This window comes from Schistocerca americana, chromosome 2 (assembly GCF_021461395.2).
Source record: "Schistocerca americana isolate TAMUIC-IGC-003095 chromosome 2, iqSchAmer2.1, whole genome shotgun sequence".
Taxonomy (NCBI): domain Eukaryota; kingdom Metazoa; phylum Arthropoda; class Insecta; order Orthoptera; family Acrididae; genus Schistocerca; species Schistocerca americana.
Window position 1 is genome coordinate 524,217,411 of NC_060120.1, and position 7,346 is coordinate 524,224,756.

Genomic DNA, 7,346 nt, shown 5'->3' on the forward strand with positions numbered 1-7,346 from the left:
GATTACAATTCATTTACGCCGACTCTTCGAACTCCACAGTTCAGTGGGTCATGTAACGATGAATTGCGTATGCATGTACTACGACAGACATTGCAGCCGTCATGCAGGACTGATTTAACGCCCAAACGGCAAAAGCCGCCGCTCACCAAGTGGAGAAAGGCTACACGAGCGCCGAAGTGTCAGATCTGTGCACAGCGTGTATTGCAGTTACTATGGAAGTCATTGTAATCTCCTTCTTTTTGTTAAAATATTAGAATGTGTTGATTTCTGTCATCCTTGGTGAACCTTGGTGCTAGAAAGTTGCATTCATTTCTGAACTAATGAACCTTTTTGTCTGTTTTTCAAACACTGGAATTAGTTGGAAGTACAGTGATTTGTTTTGTGAGGCTACGATAACGCCCTTCAGGAGCTCAATAGTCTTCTCATTTTAACGGCTGAAGGCGAACCCACAATTTAGTTTCTTATACGAAGTTCAATTATTATTATATTATTCAAATCATTTCTTTACGTTTACGATTAATAATAACATGGTTTCTTGTTACCAACCTCACTGCATTCCAGCGAGGACTTCTTGGCCTGCAGCTCATTGTTCCATGAAACTGAAATTAAACTCGCAGTGTGTTACAGAATGTCTCAGGCGAGGTTCGCTCAGCGATAATACGATATGTGGTACGAAGTGTTGCAATACATGTCGCTCGACACGTCGACTGCGGATGCGAGACTCTTGTTTCCACTGGGTTGATTCAATATGCGATACGATACGCATTGAGACTCGTCCTACTATAAGCAACAAGACGGCATTGATCACGTTTCTTTCTCAGCTGCAATGAAGAACTGCTATGAAGCGGTCGTTAATGTGCATTAACATTGTTTAAAGCACAAAAAACTGAAAAAGTAAAGCAAGTCCCGGGTGCATCTACACAACGCTATAAGTATCATAGTTCGGATGTGGTTTCTCATGAGGCCTCCCCACACTATAAATTCAACGAGATCTACAGTACGAGTCCAGATATCTTCCACTTTTTGTAACTATTAGTCTCAGGCACTCTGACTAAGCAGTACACAACTTTTCGACTTCCTCTTTTTCTAGCCGAAAAGGTATTCATTACAGTCAAGTCAGCTGGCAAAATGTGCCGCGACGAACAACTTCATTTTGTAAGACCAGCTATTATGGCATTTCATTGAATGTGTTGCACACATAAGTAATGGATACAATGCGCTTGAGAAGTAGTCGCAAGAAACGTTGCTGGATCTTAAGTGACATCAGTAATCGTCGGCAGTGTAGCAGTGGATGGTGAGCTCTGTGTAGAAAAGGTGTTTGAAGAAGTGGAAGAAGCCCATGAACATGAGAAAAATCCGGACGTGTCTTCCTCGGCTTCGTCCAGCGGTTCAGTAAGAGGAATTTGCCTTTCTAGTCTCTTTTACTCCTGAAATCAAGACGCGTGGACGTAAAAAAAATGAAGTCGTCTTTATTAGTTGATGATCCCTGGTTTCTCTTCATTTCAATAAGCCTGTAATGCCAACGTACAAATGAGAAGCACGAGGCTACTGCGCACTCCACACAGCAGTCCATAGCAAGCCGAAACAACGTGGCGTGTGGCGCGTAGCTACCAAACTTGTCGCGGGAAACCTCCAGTATATTGTTTCAGAGTATGGAAAGTGGTATGGCTCTTCATCCACCGTTAAACAGAATTTCTAGACGTTAGCTATAGTTCGTACACAGTAATAGATCCCATGTAACGAGCCAAACCTAATCTGTGGAACAACTACATTTTCCCTTTCGATTTCTCCATATATGCGAAGTGTTCTACTTGACTCAGGAGTATCACAAGCATGACGAAAAGAAAACAGTTCATTATCCAGCTGTGGCTATCAATTTGTATTTTCTCATTTATTTACCGAATAGTTTCATCAGAATCAAATGAGAAAGACCATAAACTGAAGCGAAGATATGAGTAGAGGGACGTCTTGTTTGTAATTTTTATGATTATGCTTTACCTTTTCTTATTGACTGTGCGCTTTGTCCTTTCTTCGACAACATTTTAGTCTCATGAACCAATCTAACATAACATAATCCACATTGGGGAAGAAAGGTCATGCATCACATAATTCACAGCATGCCAGTTCCAAAGAACACTCGGCATCACCTTGCCAGTTAACACCTGATTTCAAATTTTTCAACTGTAGTGAATCCGCACCTTGCTCTGCTGCTTTGTCTCTGGACCATTGATGACCAATGTGACTAAGGAAGTCATATGGATTGAGCTAACACATCTGCAACGTGTAGACTGCTGCGTGATTTTCAGCTGCCTTGCTGCCTATGAATATGTGCACTTAGTGAGACGAACTGTTTCCTTCCTCGTAAACAGTTTTCAATGACGATGGAGACAGCTGCTAGAGGAGACCCGAAGTACATTTTGTGTGCATTGATGTTTTCAGGGTAGTGAAACAACAGCGGAGGGTCCTGAATAAGGTGTGAGAGCACTTGACTGTGAAAGTAGATACACTACACTGATATTATGTTATTGTTTGGAATACTTAGGGTACTACAGCTACAGTTTGTATTCAGATCCTAAGGGTGATGTGTGGTGTTTGATAATTCACTAGAAACTACAGCAACTCCACTCTTTGCTGTTCTACTGTAAAGTCATGTTTAGCACTGGGCTGCAAAGGATTTGAAATGTCTATCAGGTAGACATATACAGATAGTTTTTGTATTTATTAGGACATTTTATTTTTCTATATCAATCCTGTAGTCATCCAAATAACTGTTAAACATGGGTGACATCCTTAATCCCCTTAATCACTGTAGTGAGTCTGCAGAAAGCGTTCTGGGATTTTGGGGGTTAAGATTAGCTGACTTTCACTTTATTTAGACCTTTATTTATATCTGACTGTAGCCCATCGCTATGGCAGCCATAGTGTCGGGGACGGGACGGGGCTGTAGTTGGCGGGAGAGAGAGTGGGAGTCAGTAGAGTCGTAGCCACGGACTGACGGCTCTCGCCAGTTCCCTGACTTAGTGTAGAATTGCCCATGGATTTTTAACAGATGCAACCTGAACTTTGTATTTGTACAGATAGGTGTTGGTGGCAGAAAAACCCCTCTTTGTTTGATTTACAGCATTTGTCCCCACCGCTGATCTAATGAATGTCGATGCTTATGACGTGCTGAAGTTGGGTGGTTATGTTATGTTAAGCATATTCTACGCTACAGAACAAGGTACGTTAAATTTTAGGATTTTTTTCTCTTAGACACTCCCAGCTCCATGTTAGATGTTTACCTGTGCAGTACATGCACTGTGGTGAGGAAGATAACGTCTTTTCTAGTTCATGGACACAGAGACCAGATGTTCTGCATTTGTGTCGTTAAAGAGTATGCTAATTTTAACATTCGAGATGATTGAGCAAACAGACTCATTTCCTTTTGTCGAATGAAGCTTGTCTTGAGATACAGAAAGATAATTGAAACGTTTCAGTTTTCTCTAGCATGCCATCAATATTTTTCGGTGCAGTGCTGCTTGCAGTTATGCAACCAATTGTGAGCTTGTCTACTCCTTTATACGTCAAAATCTCACGAAATACTTTTTGAAGAAAGTGTTTAATGCAATGGGGTACTTAAAAGTTCATTACCGGCTGACTTGTTATCTCTAGTGTAGAGATTGGTTTTTGGTCATTATACTAGGAACACCCTCAAAGTTTTTACTTGCATACAACGGTGTAACAAAAGACAATTTTTCACGTTTTAACGTTTTATTGCTGTAAACATGGTCTGCATCACAAGACGTAAGAGAAGCTCGAGATGGAGAACTATCTAGCCTCGCTTTACGGTTTATCTGAGTGTTTGTACTCCCTTATGGTGTACACATTCTGCTGAGAATGCTGTTGTATGAGAAGTCGAGGACCACGTTGTTCTCAAGAACAGAACTGAAACCACAGAGTACACGGAGGCAGAGCCCAACTTACCTGGATTTCCCTTATGCAGCTCAATTGCGACAAGTTCCACGGGTTTTGGTGACTAACGAATGTTTCGCTTCAACATTCACCTATCTCATCGGCATTTAGGTCATACTAAAGTCTACCCTTTATCGAGGTTTGTACTTACTTTGCAATCCTGGTCCTCAAACAGCTGTCTGCTTAGTGTCTGGCATACAACACTCCGCCGTCGACCCCAATGTCAGACGCTGAAGCATGCCCAGAGGTAACGGTAGTACTGCAAGGGCTCAGGCCTCCATGTTGGCGAGTCACTTATTCAAAAAAGGGTTGTGAACCACCCTGATGATGCAGTTCACAAAATGTAATTTTAGACTATTCACTTAACGGGCAATAACATGAGTCGTTGATGTTATATCAATGTCTTATCAGCAGAAACTGAACGAATTTGAAGCAGATCTATAACATCGGCTCGTTTTCGGGTATCGAAAGTTGTGGATTTTGATTTATTGTTCAGATGTATGCTATTGACTGCTCATGGAAACTTTGTACTGTGTATACTAAATACTGCTCAAGTCTGTGGAATTCAAAACAGGTCGTCCTACCAGACGACGTCTTACGTATACTACATAAACGAAAGGGTGGTGTACAAAGTCACAAAATTCCTAAACGTCATGGACGAGTCTCCACTAGCAAATGTTCCGACATGGACGCCAGGTATTTCGTGGAAACCTCGTCATTCTTACACCTTGCCAGAACAGAATCTGAGAAAACCAAACACACCCCTAACATATTACGACTGAAGCATCTACTGAAATAAGCACTAGATGGTTGATGATTAGCACACATGACATGACGTCATCTCCCAAGTGCAGTAAGGCATTATCTTGTTAATAACTTAATTAACAATGGATTTTCACTCAAATGTATAAAAGCTTTATTGTACAATGTCGGAGTAGCTTGCGCCCCCTGTTTCGTAGCTCACCCTGTTTCTTCAGGAATTTTGGGAATTTTGTAGCAGTTAACCCCTACTAGACGTAATCGCCCTATGGAGACAGAGCACAGTGCCTTCCTCGCTCATGCATTGCACTGGGTTACTACCATTGCTTTGAGTCGCCCGTTTATTCGTTCCAGCCACAATCATTACTTTGTACCACGCTCCTCCAGGGCCAAGTGCCTTATACGATGCAGTTAGTGCCCGCAGTGTGCCCAGCTGATCGGTTTGTTCTTTCAGTTTACGCTTTCATAAACTGATCGCCAACCTATCTCATTGATCCGTGCATCATTGACACATCCCTACGATGCTCGCCTTCGTCTGAACCCTGGTCTGTAGCCAGTGCTACTCAGACATACTGCCTCCTCCCCAGAGGGAGGGGGAACAAAAACCCTGCGTCTAGTGGATTTATCACCGCTGAATCAAATTTGCTCTGAAACCTGTTACCTGAGCTCGTTCCCAATTATACTAAATTTCTTATTCTTCAGCGTGAACACCCTTCCAGTTCTCAGTGGGTGGGCTGGTCGGCATAAATGGCCAATATATCGGGCTACCCTTACTTTGCAATCGCGGATGGCTGTCCATGAATATACCCAGGAAAAACCCTGCTTTAAAAGCAACACGATTTTTTCTCATTGATATAATCCCTCTTCTTAAGCCAAAACACCCATTACAAAAGCTTCCGATTCATCAAATCACTTCCGAAACCACTAAATACCGCTAATTGCACCTACGTAACAAATGCAGGCATTGATTAATGCAACCCCACATTTCTGCACACATGCCGATCAGGATGACAAGTAATTCGGCACGACCATACCCCTTACTTCCCTCACTGCTCCGTTGCTACTAACTTATACCCCTGACTTTCTTTGGAATCGTCACTTTAAATTGGCCAGTGATATAGTGCGCATTTGACATTCAAGTTAACCATCGACTTTTCACCTCACACTACAAACTCAGGTAATTACTTACTGCTTTCTCATCTGTAAGTAGGCTGTTTAGGTTTTTATTTTGGTAACGCCATGTAGCGCTCTGTATGAAAATCACTGACTGTGCTGTGTGCAGTCTGTGGCTGGTTTGCAGTGTTGGAATATTCGCTATTGTAATGTTGGGCAGTTGGATGTGGACAGCGCGTAGTGTTGTGCAGTTGGAGGTGAGCCGCCAGCATTGGTGGATGTGGAGAGTGAGATGCAGAGTTTTGAGAGGTTGCTGTAAGCGGACGATGTGGAAGTGTGTCCGCCAGAAAAAGGAAATTTGTGAAGATTGATGTCATGAATCGATAGATATATATATGATGATTTTTGAACACTATTAAGGTAAATACATTGTTTGTTCTCTATCAAAATCTTTCGCTTGCTAACTATGCCTATCAGTAGTTAGTGCCTTCAGTGGTTAGAATCTTTTATTTAGCTGGCAGTGTTGGCGCTCGCTGTATTGCAGTAGTTTGAGCAACGAAGATTTTTGTGAGGTACTTGGTTTATTAATGTGCTCGTGGTCTAGGGGTAGCGTCTTTGATCCATAATCAAAAACGTCTTCGGTCCCGGGTTCGATCCCCGCCAGTGCCTAAATTTTGATAAATAATCAGCATTGGCGGCCGAAGACTTCCGGCATAAGAAGTCAACCACATTCTGCCAACGGCCTTGTCAAAAAGGGCGGAGGAGCGGTTAGAGGTTCAGGGCACTCTCTTGTCCTAGGGGTGGGAAATTGCCCCTAAAGGCGGAAGAATCAGCAATGATGAACGACATGAGGATGCAGAAGGCAATGGAAACCACTGCAGTAAAGACACGTAAGCCGGCCGGAGTGGTCGTGCGGTTCTGGGCGCTACAGTCTGGAACCGAGCGACCGCTACAGTCGCAGGTTCGAATCCTGCCTCGGGCATGGATGTGTGTGATGTCCTTAGGTTAGTTAGGTTTAATTAGTTCTAAGTTCTAGGCGACTGATGACCTCTGAAGTTAAGTCGCGTAGTGCTCAGAGCCATTAAAGACACGTAACGTGTATCCACAGGACATGTGGCCTGTAATTGAAGAAGTGTCATGATGATCTCTCCATTGGCAAAAGATTCCGGAATAGTCCCCCATTCGGATCTCCGGGAGGGGACTGCCAAGGGGGAGGTTACCATGAGAAAAAGATTGAATAATCAACGAAAGGATAACGTTCTACGAGATGGAATGTCAGAAGCTTGAACGTGGTAGGGAAACTAGAAAATCTGAAAAGGGAAATGCAAAGGCTCAATCTAGATATAGTTGGGGTCAGTGAAATGAAGTGGAAGGAAGACAAGGATTTCTGGTCATATGAGTATCGGGTAATATCAACAGCAGCAGAATATGGTATAACAGGTGTAGGATTCGTTATGAATAGGAAGGTAGGGCAGAGGGTGTGTTACTGTGAACAGTTCAGTGACCGGGTATTTCTAATCAGA